The sequence below is a fragment of the Oncorhynchus keta genome, chromosome 23 (assembly GCF_023373465.1).
Source record: "Oncorhynchus keta strain PuntledgeMale-10-30-2019 chromosome 23, Oket_V2, whole genome shotgun sequence".
NCBI lineage: Eukaryota > Metazoa > Chordata > Actinopteri > Salmoniformes > Salmonidae > Oncorhynchus > Oncorhynchus keta.
In genome coordinates this window covers 19,511,252-19,527,753 of record NC_068443.1, presented here as the reverse complement: position 1 = coordinate 19,527,753, position 16,502 = coordinate 19,511,252, and positions in this window count along the sequence as shown.

Sequence of the window (16,502 nt, the reverse complement as noted above, 5' to 3'; positions counted from 1 at the left end):
GGAGGTACACCTTAAGCTGCTTATGACTAGGGACTCCAATACCTTTGCCAGAAAAGACATATGGGCCGTTATTCAGTAGAGTAGGATCACCTCCTTTCTGAAGAGGTAGGACAAATGCTGACTCCCACAACTTGGGTATTTCAGAAGATTCTTGGATGAGGTTAAAGATGCATGTTAAACTGGGGTCAATCAGTGATGTAGTCGTACTGAAATACAGTAGGTGTGTAAAACTCTGATCACTGTTTGCGGTGAATAAAGTAACGCTCCTGCTTAACTTTCAATGCATTTTTCTACAAAGGGGGTAAACCCTCGTGCAAAATAATAAAGATGAGGTGCTGAGAGTAGTGAAGCTACAGAGAGGGAGAGGTACCCACCTCTGTCATCGGATTAAAGTACACATGAACATTAGAGACACTTTCCGTTGGAAAAGAGCTGTACATCCCGTGTTGTGGAGTGATGTCACACACAAGGAAGGTCATGTCTGCGTACTGAGTTAAGTCATTCCGAGATAAGTGTTCATTAGAATCTGATACCCACTCCTGTTGGATTACCATATACTGCATGGAGACTCACCCACTATTTGCTATGACATTTCAAATGTCTTCCCCCGATGCCCAAGGGTAGCATTTTAAAATTATTATAAAGCCCTACGATTGTCTTCTGTCATTGTACAGTATACATTTCAATCTGTCATGGTATCCGTTTACCAGAAAGTCAAGCACAATTATTTTCTAACTCATTAATATGAAATATCACTACAAACATTTCAGTCTGTTTTGGTTTACACAGAACAGGACATGTTTGCCAAAACTGATACAATCTCCTTGTTGAACTCCTATTATTTCAACAAGCCCAATTCCCCTACCAGATGTGTAAAGAATTTTGTTTCTCAACAACCTTCACGAGGCGAAGCTTCTCATTGCTCCATGCGCACAAGCCTGGAAGCCCTGACTTCATCCAAAAGAATGAGACTTGAGTCCCTGAATCTGAGTCTGTGAAAAATAACCTCCCATCAGATTGTGAAAAACAAAACCCAATTATAGGGAGTGTATCTGTTCTAATACCTAAAACATCACTAGAAAAGCCCTGTGGTATCCTCAACACGTGTAGTTGAATCAACCAGACACTACAGTTACAAGCAGCAGGGACCTGGTCTTAGATATAACTCCCCAGGGTCCTACTCGCCTTGCCCTGAGGAACAGTGTGTCCTGAATATTCCCTGCTCGGCCCGGACCCCTCCTTACTTCCTGCCCAGTACCAGGCTCTAATATGAGCCGTAGCTCTGTGGTGTGCTGTAATCCAGCAAGGTTTTGACAGCTGTTACCATAGAGGAAGTGGGTGCAGCTAGAGCACAGACCAACTAAAAAATAGTAAAACATTATCTAATACACGCCTCAAATACCCCCCTTACTTTCTCTCATTCTCATCCTTCTGGTCTGCTGAGGCACACAATAGGATAGGTCTGAGGCCGTCAAGCTTAGTGAATAAGGCTATGAGATAACCCTTGAAATGCTGAAATTTACATAAAATCTTTAACCCTAAAAGTGCCAACAGGGGTCATTTATGACCCCAAATTGAGAATGATTAGACGTTTTTGTATGTTTTTCATATTTTTAACAGATATTTTTATCAATTTCACCCATAGCCACTTGTTATGAACATTTGTCTGTTATTCATTCAAAGTATTGTGTTTCTGTAATACTCAGAGGCTGTGAAATTGGCGATTGAGCTAATTGAGCTAATCTGACATACAGGTATGTCCACCGATATGGTTGATATAGGCGATATGGGCGCTGGTGCCATCAGACTTTTAGCTCTAGTGGTTCTCTCAGTTACCACCTGTGAGTCAACCAGCAGTTGTTCAGGGAGCTGTGAATCTTTTTTTGCACAATAAATCTTTCACTACTTGCAAAAATGTGGAAGGATTATTCAGATTAAATTTGTAAAACAAAAAAAATCATTATGGGGTATTGTGTGTAGATGGGTGAGAAAGAAATATATGTAATCATTTTGAATTCAGGCTGTAAACACCACAAAATGTTGAATAAGTCAAAGGGTATGAATCCTTTCTGAAGGCACTGTACTCGTAGAGGTTTTGCTAAGGAGTGTTGATTGTGGTGTAGTTAATTTCTTTGTAATTGAATGCAGTGTTGAGGCCCAGGAGGTGTGGGCCAGAGAAGTTGCTACCACTTAGCTACTACTAAGTGAGTTACTGCTGCTTGGTGAACTAGAATGCAACCTAGAAGAGACTGTCAAGACTGGCCAGTGACAGAAATGTAACAATTATATGAGAGATGCAGAGAGTGTTTATCAAACACCAGTTACACAAAAGCTCAACAGTGCATATGATTTCAGACCTTTCATCCGAATGCTTCAACCATTCATACAGTAACAATGCAAAATATTTGTTGTCCAAGGACAAGCTCAGGACGAAACGGGCAATGCCCTACCCTGTAAAAACACCTTAGCTCATACAGGTCTATGGAACGCACAGATTTATACATTTAGATTTTTTTATTCGTATTTTTTAGCTCTTTGGGAAAAAGTCAGTTCCTGTCTGGAAAGTGTGATAGGAGGGGTCTGTAGGCTCGGCAGTACTGTATGTGCCATAGCTCGCTCACTTCCTGCACCCTGCCCAATAACGTCCCCTGTTTACAACTGTTTTTGATTGTTGTTAAGTACCTGTCAAGGTTCCCACTTGTCCCTCTTGCCTGGAAAAACATGTGAGCTCAGCATTTCTCAAAACAGGAGCAAAATAAAATGCACCAGGTGGAGGGAAAATACAGCTGTAGTATATTAATTTGATCACTCTTTTGTTGGTGGGAATTTCCCTGCAAAGCAGGACATGCAATTTTGTAGGGTATTCAAGGTTTAAAAGTACATTTCCACTTTAAAATGTCAGACATGATTTGACCTATCCCCGTAGGGAACCAGGCTTCCCTAAAATGGGAAGTGTGGGGAAGAGGGGTCGAAACCCAATGTAAATCAGTGACACCTTGCAACACATTAAAACAATCAAATGCCTTGCTTGGTGGAGCTCAAAAGGTTTGTGCGTTAGGAGAAACAGTGGGTGAGGACTAAACATATCAACAAAACAAGCACTGGTGACAAAACATTTAAGAATTAAATAAGGTAAAGCTGCAGCAAGAGGGGAGAAAAGGTCTACAAAGCTGTTCGTATCAATATTTTTTATTATGCCATTTCTGAAGCGATGAAATGGCTGTAAACGCTAGCATGAAGGACAAGTAGCTAGCCAACATTAGATTTGTGTTGAAAAAAGTCAGCTAACCTGGTAAGCTACTTACAGTGGGGCAAAAAAGTATTTTGTCAGCCACCAATTGTGCAAGTTCTCCAACTTAAAAAGATGAGAGAGGCCTGTAATTTTCATCATAGGTACACTTCAACTATGACAGACAAAATTATTTTTAAAAATCCAGAAAATCCAGAAAATCACATTGTAGGATTTTTTATTAATTTATTTGCAAATTATGGTGGAAAATAAGTATATATAAGTACGCCGAGGAACTTAAAACTTACTACCCTCTCCACTACTGTCCCGTCGATGTGCATAGGGCGGTGCTTCCTCTGCTGTTTCCTGAAGTCAAATCAAATCAGCTGATATCTCAAAGTGCTGTACAGAAACCCAGCCTAAAACCCCAAACAGCAAGCAATGCAGGTGTAGAAGCACGGTGGCTAGGAAAAACTCCCTAGAAAGGCCAAAACCTAGGAAGAAACCTAGAGAGGAACCAGGCTATGTGGGGTGGCCAGTCCTCTTCTGGCTGTGCCGGGTGGAGATTATAACAGAACATGGCCAAGATGTTCAAATGTTCATGAATGACCAGCATGGTCGAATAATAATAAGGCAGAACAGTTTAAACTGGAGTAGCAGCACAGTCAGGTGGACTGGGGACAGCAAGGAGTCATCATGTCAGGTAGTCCTGGGGCACGGTCCTAGGGCTCAGGTCCTCCGAGAGAGAGAATGAAAGAGAGAATTAGAGAGAGCATATGTGGGGTGGCCAGTCATCTTCTGGCTGTGCCGGGTGGAGATTATAACAGAACATGGCCAAGATGTTCAAATGTTCATAAATGACCAGCATGGTCGAATAATAGTAAGGCAGTTCAGTTGAAACTGGAGCAGCAGCATGGCCAGGTGGACTGGGGACAGCAAGGAGTCATCATGTCAGGTAGTCCTGGGGCAAGGTCCTAGGGCTCAGGTCCTCCAAGAGAGAGAAAGAAAGAGGGAAGGAGAGAATTAGAGAACGCACACTGAGATTCACACAGGACACCGAATAGGACAGGAGAGGTACTCCAGATATAACAAACTGACCCTAGCCACCCGACACATAATCTACTGCAGCATAAATACTGGAGGCTGAGACAGGAGGGGTCAGGAGACACTGTGGCCCCATCCGAGGACACCCCCGGACAGGGCCAAACATGAAGGATATAACCCCACCCACTTTGCCAAAGCACAGCCCCCACACCACTAGAGGGATATCTTCAACCACCAACTTACCATCCCGAGACAAGGCTGAGTATAGCCCACAAAGATTTCCGCCACGGCACAACCCAAGGGGGGGGGGGGGGGCCAACCAAGACAGGATGACCTCAACAGTGAATCAACCCACTCAGGTGACGCACCCCCTCCAGGGACGGCATGAGAGAGCCCCAGTAAGCCAGTGACTCAGCCCCTGTAATAGGGTTAGAAGCAGAGAATCCCAGTGGAAGGAGGGGAACCGGCCAGGCAGAGACAGCAAGGGCGGTTCGTTGCTCCAGAGCCTTTCCGTTCACCTTCCCACTCCTGGGCCAGACTACACTCAATCATATGACCCACTGAAGAGATGAGTCTTCAGTAAAGACTTAAAGGTTGAGACCGAGTTTGCGTCTCTGACATGGGTAGGCAGACCATTCCATAAAAATGGAGCTCTATAGGAGAAAGCCCTGCCTCCAGCTGTTTGCTTAGAAATTCTAGGGACAATTAGGAGGCCTGCGTCTTGTGACCGTAGCGTACGTGTAGGTATGTACGGTAGGACCAAATCAGAGGGATAGGTAGGAGCAAGCCCATGTAATGCTTTGTAGGTTAGCAGTAAAACCTTGAAATCAGCCCTTGCTTTGACAGGAAGCCAGTGTAGAGAGGCTAGCACTGGAGTAATATGATCAAATTTTTTGGTTCTAGTCAGGATTCTAGCAGCCGTATTTAGCACTAACTGAAGTTTATTCAGTGCTTTATCCGGGTAGCCGGAAAGTAGAGCATTGCAGTAGTCTAACCTAGAACTAACAAAAGCATGGAATCATTTTTCTGCATCATTTTTGGACAGAAAGTTTCAGATTTTTGCAATGTTACTTAGATGGAAAAAAGCTGTCCTTGAAATGGTCTTGATATGTTCTTCAAAAGAGAGATCAGGGTCCAGAGTAACGCCGAGGTCCTTCACAGTTTTATTTGAGACGACTGTACAACCATTAAGATTAATTGTCAGATTCAACAGAAGATCTCTTTGTTTCTTGGGACCTAGAACAAGCATCTCTGTTTTGTCCGAGTTTAATAGTAGAAAGCTTGCAGCCATCCACTTCCTTATGTCTGAAACACATGCTTCATTGAAATGTACAGCTGTGTGTCATCCGCATAGCAGTGAAAGTTAACATTATGTTTTCGAATAACATCCCCAAGAGGTAAAATATATAGTGAAAACAATAGTGGTCCTAAAACGGAACCTTGAGGAACACCGAAATTTACAGTTGATTTGTCAGAGGACAAACCATTCACAGAGACAAACTGATATCGTTCCGACAGATAAGATCTAAACCAGGCCAGAACATGTCCGTGTAGACCAATTTGGGTTTCCAATCTCTCCAAAAGAATGTGGTGATCGATGATATCAAAAGCAGCACTAAGGTCTAGGAGCACGAGGACAGATGCAGAGCCTCTGTCCGATGCCATTAAAATGTAATTTACCACCTTCACAAGTGCCGTCTCAGTGCTATGATGGGGTCTAAAACCAGACTGAAGCATTTCGTATACATTGTTTGTCTTCAGGAAGGCAGTGAATTGCTGCGCAACAGCCTTCTCTAAAACTTTTGAGAGGAATGGAAGATTCGATATAGGCCGATAGTTTTTGATATTTTCTGGGTCAAGGTTTGGCTTTTTCAAGAGAGGCTTTATTACTGCCACTTTTAGTGAGTTTGGTACACATCCGGTGGATAGAGAGCCGTTTATTATGTTCCACATAGGAGGGCCAAGCACAGGAAGCAGCTCTTTCAGTAGTTTAGTTGGAATAGGGTCCAGTATGCAGCTTGAAGGTTTAGAGGCCATGATTATTTTCATCATTGTGTCAAGAGATATAGTACTAAAACACTTGAGCGTCTCTCTTGATCCTAGGTCCTGGCAGAGTTGTGCAGACTCAGGACAACTGAGGTTTGGAGGAATACGCAGGTTTAAAGAGGAGTCCGTAATTTGCTTTCTAATAATGATAATCTTTTCCTCAAAGAAGTTCATGAATTTATCACTGCTAAAGTGAAAGTCATCCTCTCTTGGGGAATGCTGCTTTTTAGTTAGCTTTGCGACAGTATCAAAAAGGAATTTCGGATTGTTCTTATTTTCCTCAATTAAGTTACAAAAATAGGATGATCGAGCAGCAGTAAGGGCTCTTCGGTACTGCACGGTACCGTCTTTCCAAGCTAGTCGGAAGACTTCCAGTTTGGCGTGGCGCCATTTCCGTTCCAATTTTCTGGAAGCTTGCTTCAGAGCTCGGGTATTTTCTGTGTACCAGGGAGCTAGTTTCTTATGAGAATTTTTTTTAGTTTTTAGGGGTGCAACTGCATCTAGGGTATTGCGCAAGGTTAAATTGAGATCCTCAGTTTGGTGGTTAACTGATTTTTGTCCTATGGCGTCCTTGGGTAGACAGAGGGAATCTGGAAGGACATCAAGGAATCTTTGTGTTGTCTGTGAATTTATAGCACGACTTTTGATGTTCCTTGGTTGGGGTCTGAGCAGATTATTTGTTGCAATTGCAAACGTAATAAAATGGTGGTCCGATAGTCCAGGATTATGAGGAAAAACATTAAGATCCACAACATTTATTCCATGGGACAAAACTAGGTCCAGCGTATGACTGTGACAGTGAGTGGGTCCAGAGACATGTTGGACAAAACCCATTGAGTCGATGATGGCTCCGAAAGCCTTTTGGAGTGGGTCTGTGGACTATTCCATGTGAATATTAAAGTCACCAAAGATTAGAATATTATCTGCTATGACTACAAGGTCCGATAGGAATTCAGGGAACTCAGTGAGAAACGCTGTATATGGCCCAGGAGGCCTGTAAACAGTAGCTATAAAAAGTGATTGAGTAGGCTGCATAGATTTCATGACTAGAAGCTCAAAAGACAAAAATTTATTTTTTTTTTTTTGTAAATTGAAATTTGCTATCGTAAATGTTAGCAACACCTCCGCCTTTGCGGGATGCACGGGGGATATGGTCACTAGTGTAGCCAGGAGGTGAGGCCTCATTTAAAACAGTAAATTCATCAGGCTTAAGCCATGTTTCAGTCAGGCCAATCAAGATTATGATCAGTGATTAGTTCATTGACTATAATTGCCTTTGAAGTAAGGGATCTAACATTAAGTAGCCCTATTTTGAGATGTGAGGTATCATGATCTCTTTCAGTAATGACAGCAATGGAGGTGGTCTTTATCCTAGTGAGATTGCTAAGGCGAACACCGCCATGTTTAGTTTTGCCCAACCTAGGTCGAGGCACAGACAAGTCCATCTCCGTTGTTTTGTTGACGTTGAGTGTGAGGTTATTTTCCTGACAACATACTCCTAGGGCCCTCACCTCCTCCCTGTAGGCCGTCTCGTCGTTGTTGGTAATGAAGCCTACCACTTTAGTGTCGTCTGCAAACTTAATGATTGAGTTGGAGGCGTCTATGGCCATGCAGTCGTGGGTGAACAGGGAGTGAACAGGGCTCCGGGCAGCCGAGCGGAAATGGAGGAAAACTCGCCTCCCCTGCGGACCTGGCATCCTTTCACTCCCTCCTCTCTACATTTTCCTCCTCTGTCTCTGCTGCTAAAGCCACTTTCTACCATTCTAAATTCCAAGCATCTGCCTCTAACCCTAGGAAGCTCTTTGCCACCTTCTCCTCCCTCCTGAATCCTCCCCCCCCTCCCTCCTCCCTCTCTGCAGATGACTTCGTCAACCATTTTGAAAAGAAGGTCGATGACATCCGATCCTCGTTTGCTAAGTCAAACGACACCGCTGGTTCTGCTCACACTGCCCTACCCTATGCTCTGACCTCTTTCTCCCCTCTCTCCAGATGAAATCTCGCGTCTTGTGACGGCCGGCCGCCCAACAACCTGCCCGCTTGACCCTATCCCTCCTCTCTTCTCCAGACCATTTCCGGAGACCTTCTCCCTTACCTCACCTCGCTCATCAACTCATCCCTGACCGCTGGCTACGTCCCTCCCGTCTTCAAGAGAGCGAGAGTTGCACCCCTTCTGAAAAAACCTACACTCGATCCCTCCGATGTCAACAACTACAGACCAGTATCCCTTCTCTCTTTTCTCTCCAAAACTCTTGAGCGTGCCGTCCTTGGCCAGCTCTACCGCTATCTCTCTCAGAATGACCTTCTTGATCCAAATCAGTCAGGTTTCAAGACTAGTCATTCAACTGAGACTGCTCTTCTCTGTATCACGGAGGCGCTCCGCACTGCTAAAGCTAACTCTCTCTCCTCTGCTCTCATCCTTCTAGACCTATCGGCTGCCTTCGATACTGTGAACCATCAGATCCTCCTCTCCACCCTCTCCGAGTTGGGCATCTCCGGCGCGGCCCACGCTTGGATTGCGTCCTACCTGACAGGTCGCTCCTACCAGGTGGCGTGGCGAGAATCTGTCTCCTCACCACGCGCTCTCACCACTGGTGTCCCCCAGGGCTCTGTTCTAGGCCCTCTCTTATTCTCGCTATACACCAAGTCACTTGGCTCTGTCATAACCTCACATGGTCTCTCCTATCATTGCTATGCAGACGACACACAATTAATCTTCTCCTTTCCCCCTTCTGATGACCAGGTGGCGAATTGCATCTCTGCATGTCTGGCAGACATATCAGTGTGGATGACGGATCACCACCTCAAGCTGAACCTCAGCAAGACGGAGCTCCTCTTCCTCCGGGGAAGGACTGCCCGTTCCATGATCTCGCCATCACGGTTGACAACTCCATTGTGTCCTCCTCCCAGAGCGCTAAGAACCTTGGCGTGATCCTGGACAACACCCTGACGTTCTCAACTAACATCAAGGCGGTGTCCCGTTCCTGTAGGTTCATGCTCTACAACATCCGCAGAGTACGACCCTGCCTCACACAGGAAGCGGCGCAGGTCCTAATCCAGGCACTTGTCATCTCCCGTCTTGATTACTGCAACTCGCTGTTGGCTGGGCTCCCTGCCTGTGCCATTAAACCCCTACAACTCATCCAGAACGCCGCAGCCCGTCTGGTGTTCAACCTTCCCAAGTTCTCTCACGTCACCCCGCTCCTCCGCTCTCTCCACTGGCTTCCAGTTGAAGCTCGCATCCGCTACAAGACCATGGTGCTCGCCACGGAGCTGTGAGGGGAACGGCACCTCAGTACCTCCAGGCTCTGATCAGGCCCTACACCCAAACAAGGGCACTGCGTTCATCCACCTCTGGCCTGCTCGCCTCCCTACCACTGAGGAAGTACAGTTCCCACTCAGCCCAGTCAAAACTGTTCGCTGCTCTGGCCCCCAATGGTGGAACAAACTCCCTCACGACGCCAGGACAGCGGAGTCAATCACCACCTTCCGGAGACACCTGAAACCCCACCTCTTCAAGGAATACCTAGGATAGGGTAAGTAAGGGTAAGTAATCCTTCTCACCCCCTTCTCCCCCAACAAGATTTAGATGCAAGTGGCTGTTCCACTGGTTGTCATAAGGTGTATGCACCAATTTGTAAGTCGCTCTGGATAAGAGCGTCTGCTAAATGACTTAAATGTAAATGTAAATGAGTACAAGAGAGTGCTCAGAATGCACCCTTGGGGCGTTCAGTGTTGAGAATCAGCAGGGTGGAGATGTTGTTACCTAACCTCACCACCTGGGGGCGGCCCGTCAGGAAGTCCAGTACCCAGTTGCACAAGGTGGGGTCGAGACCCAGGGTCTCTTGATGATGAGTTTGGAGGGTACTATGGTGTTAAATGCTGAGCTGTAGTTGATGAACAGCATTCTCACATAGGTAATCCTCTTGTCCAGGTGGGTTAGGGCAGTGTGTAGTGTGGTTGCGATTGCGTCGTCTGTGAACCTATTGGGCGGTAAGCAAATTGGAGTGGGTCTAGGGTGTCAGATAGGGTGGAGGTGATATGGTCCTTGACTAGTCTCTCAAAGCACTTCATGATTACGGAAGTGAGTGTTACGGGGTGGTTGTTACGACTCCTACCGAAGTTGGCACCCACGCATTTCATTTTGGTGCCGTATTAAAGTGCACTTTTCCCCTGGACCTCTCTGCTCTCTGCACCTGATTCCTCGCTACACACATAGCCAGCCGTGACAGAATCCCGCACCTACAATATATGGAATCAGCAGGAGCAGCCACACCTCCTCTCCCATCGATGGAGGAGAGGTTCAAACTGGCGGCCATAAGAGAGATTCTGGGAGAAGTGGGTGGAGCACATGCCATACCTCTACAACACTGGGCCTGAAGTAACGGTGAATGAGCAACTGGTTCCATTCAGAAGTACATTTACATTTTCATATCTGTAATGTAAGGGATTTACACTGTTAGTTGTATTATGTATTGCTGTAATATCATTGATTTTTGTGATTGTTTTCTGTGACAATGATACTAATTACTGATAGTAATCTCTTTTGACAAAAGGTTGCTGTCCTTTCCGGCAGTATGTGCCCAGCAAGCCAGCAAAGTATGATATCAAAATATGGGTGGCCTGTGATGCACAATCCAGCTTTGCTTGGAAGATGCATGACAACAGAGGGAAGCCGACTGGTAGAGGCCCGGAGAAGAACCAGGGGATGCGGGTTGTGCTTGATGTGACAGATGGACCGAGGGGGCACAATCCAACGTGTGACAATTTCTTCACCTCTTATGAACTCAGCCAGCAGCTCCTGAAGAGGAAGATCACCATGGTTGGCACAGTTAGAAAGAATAAGCTTGAGCTCCCCCCTGCATTCCTCCCAACAACGGGGAGAGAGGCCTTTTCATAAAAGTTTGCCTTCACCCCCACCACCACTCTAGTTTCTTACCTTCCAAAGAGGAACAAGAACGTGGTCCTTCTGAGCACACTGCACAAAACGTCTGAGATCAGTGATCGTGAGGACAGTAAGCCAGCCATCATCCTGGATTACAACCACAACAAAGGAGGCATGGACAACCTGGACAAGGTGATTGGAACTTACAGTTGCAGGAGGATGACTGCCCGCTGGCCCCTGGTCATCTTTCATAACATCATTGATGTATCCTCATACAATGCCTTTGTGATATGGAACAAGATCAATCCTACCACATGCTTGATAAGGGGAACAAGCGGATGGTGTTCTTGGAGCAGCTGGGAAAAGCACTTGTAACCCCACACATTCAAAGAAGGGAGCGCCTCCCCCGAACACAGCACCCTCTGCAGCTCTTGTGAAAGCTGTCCAGGGGGCTAAATCTTGTCCTGATCCACCTGATGCTGCAGCTAGGGTAGGTAAGAGGAGGAGTTGCCATTTCTGCCCCCAAAAGAAGGACCGTTAAACAAATACTATGTCCTGCACATGTTAGAAATACATCTGCAAAGTCCATGTACACACACTTGATTACTGTCCTACATGTGCTAGTTAGAGTTGATTGATTTATGTTCTTCACATTTTTGTTTTGTATCTATTATCTTATTTTATTCTTATTTATTGTTGTTCATACACCTTGAGCATATCACTATATTGACAAAAAGTTGAAGACTGTTATTGTTTCCCTTCAATAAAATACATTCAAAACTACTTTCTGCACGTTTCTGCTACTTTCTTAGGCTATACAAGTGCTATGTCTTGCAACACAAAATATGTTTATACCTATGCAGTACCTTTGGTAATAATAATAATAATAATAATATATCTCTACTTTAGTAAGGAAAACAATTATGACAGGTGTGTTGTAATAAAAACGAGTGGTGTTCACTGATTAAATGCAATCTTTATGCATTGTTAAGAGGGAAAACCCAGATATTCACAAAGTTTGTGATGTATGTAAAATGTAAAATAGATTTGGGGTTTGAAATTAAATTAAGCTGCTTTATTTTAGGGATTCAGTGAAGGCGGGTCATTTTTTACCCTTAGGACAAGTGGAGTATACAGAATGTTAAGGCGACACAAGGGTTAAATCTGCTTGACCTCATTTCTACCATCATGTTACATGTGCAACCAGAGGGGAAAAAAACTCGAGACCACTTTTACTCCATACACAGAGATGTGTACAAGGCTCTCTTACCCTCCATTTGGCAAATGTGACCATAACTCTATCCTCCTGATTCCTGCTTACAAGCAAAAACTAAAGCAGGAAGTACCAGTGACTCACTCAATACAGAAGTGGTCAGATGACGCAGATGCTAAGCTACAGGACTGTTTTGCAAGCACAGACTGGAATATGTTACGGGATTCTTCCGATGGCAATGAGGAGTACACCACATCAGTCACTGGCTTCATCAATAAGTTCATTGATGACTTCGTCCTCAAACAGGCAAAGTGTTAATACAGGACTAAGATTGAATCGTACTACACCGTCTCCGATGCTCGTCGGATGCTCGTCGGATGTGGCAGGGCTTGCAAACTGTTACGGACTGTGTAGCACAGCCACCCACCCAGTGACACAAGCTTAAAAGATGAGCTAAATTAATTCTATGCTCGATTCGAAGCAAGCAACACTGAAGCATGCATGAAAGCACCAGCTGTTCTTGACGACTGTGTGATCACGCTCTCCGCAGCCAATGTGAGTAAGACCTTTAACCTCTTGATACTCTAGGGGCAGTATTTCATTTTTGGATAAAAAGACGTGCCCGTTTTAAGCTCAATATTTTGTCACAAAAAGATGCTCGACTATGCATGGAATTGATAGCTTTGGAAAGAAAACACTCTGACGTTTCCAGAACTGCAAAGATTTTCACTGTGAGTGCCCTAGAACAGAAGCTTCAGTCAAAACCAAGATGAAACTGCAACCAGGAAATGAACAGGATTTCTGAGGCTCTGTTTTTCATTATTTCCTTATATGGCTGTGAATGCGACAGGAATGAGCCTGCCCTTTCTATCGTTTCCCCAAGGGGTCTCCAGCATTGTGACGTATTTGCAGGATTATCATTGGAAGATTGACCATAAGAGACTACATTTGCCAAGTGTCCGCACGGTGTCCTGCGTGGAAATTGGTGCGCAAAACTCAGCTGCTGGTATTTTTCCATGGGATTCTGAGAGGAAAGCATGCTTCCACGAACGGCATATCAATGAAGAGATATTTGACAAAACACCTTGAGGATTGATTCAAACAACGTTTGCCATGTTTCGGTCAATATTATGGAGTTATTTCGGAAAAAAGTTTGACGTTTTGGTCACTGAATTTTCAGTTCGTTTCGGTAGCCAAATGTGATGTACAAAATGGAGCGATTTGTCCTACACAAAGAATCTTTCAGGAAAAACTGGACATCTGCTATGTAACTGAGAGTCTCCTCATTGAAAACATTCAAAGTTCTTCAAAGGTAAATTATTTTATTTGATTGCTTTTCTGTTTTTTGTGAAAATGTTGCGTGCTAAATGCTACGCTAAATGGTATGCTAGCTATCAATACTCTTACACAAATTATTGATTTTCTATGGTTCAAAAACATATTTTGAAAATCTGAGATGACAGTGTTGTTAAGAAAAGGCTAAGCTTGAGAACAGGCATAATTATTTCATTTGCGATTTTTAGAAATCGTTAACGTTGCGTTATGGTAATGAGCCTGAGGGTGTAGTCACGATCCCGGATCCGGGATGGCTAAGATCAAGAGGTTAAACAGGTCAACAATCACAAAGCCGCAGAGCAGATTACCATGACGTGTACTCTGAGCATGCGCTGAACAACTGGCAATTGTCTTCACTGACATTTTCAACCTGTCCTTGACCTAGTCTATAATACCAACATGTTTCAAGCAAACCACCATAGTCCCTGTGCTTGAGAACACCAAGGTAACCTGCCTAAATGACTACCGACCCGTAGCACTCACGTCTGATGCCATGAAGTGCTTTGAAAGGCTGGTTATGGCTCACATCAACACCATTATCCCAGAAACTATAGACCCACTCCAATTTGCATAACGCCCAAATAGATCCACAGATGATGCAATCTCATTTGCACTCCACACTGCTCTTTCACACCTGGACAAAAGGAACACCTATGTGAGAATGGTGTTCATTAACTACAGCTCAGCATTCAACACCATAGCGCCCACAAAGCTCATCACTAAGCCAAGGACCCTGGGACTAAACACCTCCCTCTGCAACTGGATCCTGGACTCTCTCCCTGATCCTGGACTCCCAGGTGGTAAGGGTAGGTAACAGTACATCTGCCACACTGATCCTAAACACGGGGGTCCCTCAGGGGTGCGTGCTAAATCCCCTCCTGTATTCCCTGTTCACCCATGACTGCATGGCCAAGCACGACTCAAACATCATCTTTGCCAACGACACAACAGTGGTAGGCCTGATCACCGACAACGATGAGACAGTCTATAGGGAGGAGTGTGGTGCCAGGATAACAACATCTCCCTCAACGTGATCAAGACAAAGGAGATGATTGGGGACTACAGGAAAGGGAGGGCAGAAAAGTTTCTACAGCTGCACCATCAAAAACATCTGGTTGCATCACCGCCTGTTATGGCAACTGCTCAGCCTCCGACCGCAAGGCACTACAGAGAGTAGTTCATATGGCCCAGCTTCCTGCCATACAGGACCTCTATACCAGGCGGTATCAGAGGAAGGCCCTAAATATTGCTAAGACTCCAGCCACCCTAGTCATAGACTGTTCTCTCTGCTACTACACGGCAAGCGGTACCAGAGCACCAAATCTAGGTCCAAAAGGCTTCTTAACAGCTTCTACCCACAAGCCATAAGATCCCTGAACAGCTAATCAAATGTCTACCCAGACTATTTGCATTGACCCCCAACCCCCCACACCCCCATTTTTATGCTGCTGCTCTGTTGATTATCTATTTCTTTGTCACTTTACCTCTACCTATTTAACCTCAAATACCTCAACTAACCTGTGTCCCCGCACATTAACTCTGTACCTGTACCGCCTGTATGTAGCCTTGCTACTGTTATTTTATTGTTGCTTCTATTTCAGCTTGTTTAGTAAATACTTTCTTAACACTTATTTTTCTGAAAACTGCATTGTTGTTTAAAGGCTTATAAATAAGCATTTCACTGTTGTATTCGGCGCATGTGACAAATAACATTTGATTTTTTTGAACAACAGCAGTCAATCACCCAAGTTAACTGGTTAACATTGCCTAGCTTGCTAGCTACTTCCAGACATAAATGAGAGAACAGCTCACTGACAATTTTACTCACCCTAGAAGAGCTGTTTTTATGTTATTCAGAGCATTGCTGACTGCAACTGTGCTGCTGACAACAATTTACATTTTTTTGCCATTTTTTTGCCAACCATAATCATCGGGTGTTGAGCGTTTGTAAATTTGTCAGTTATTCTACGTTCTGGCACACTCAGACGGGAGTAGATAGCCAGAGCTAATATACCAGCTATGTCTATCAACAGTTGTCGCAGTGACGCTCTATTAAAATGGTTACTTACAGAGTGGAGTCTTTTGTTAAGAAATGCAACCAGCTAGCTAGGTAAACAATGAACCATAATCCCAACTCATGACGTTACTACCCTGCATGAATCTGCTAACTAGCTAACATCAGGCTATAACTTGCAAAGCAAATGGCTCTGAGATATGAATAATATTACTACACAGATACACGTAACATTAGCTAGCTGACCTAACAACTGCAGTCTTTGATTATCAGAGGACAGAAAACATCATAAAGAAAAAGGCTTCATTATACTCAAATTAGACAGCACTGAATATTATATTGCAATCATTTACAATGATTACATCAAGATAGCTAGCTAATAGAACATTAGCTGATTACATTTAATTCACTTAGCTAAACAGTGTGTAAAGTTAGCTAGATATCTAGCTAGCAGCTCAGTTGAGTTAGCCTATAATGTAGCCAGCTAGCTAGCTAGCTTATAATAGATAATCGTTTTTACATTTTAAAAATGTATTTACTTACTTGAATAGGTTCTGCCACTGCCTCCATTGTTTGGGTCCTTACAAAATCAAAATAATGGGCAATCTTCACAATATTTTGGGGGGAAGCAAAGCGCAACCAGCAGCCATGTGGACGAATGGAGACAATGAAAAAAGTGTTTGTCTCAAGAGCGGTTTAGAACATATAAATTGCAGGCTGTCGGCCACAAGTAGCATAG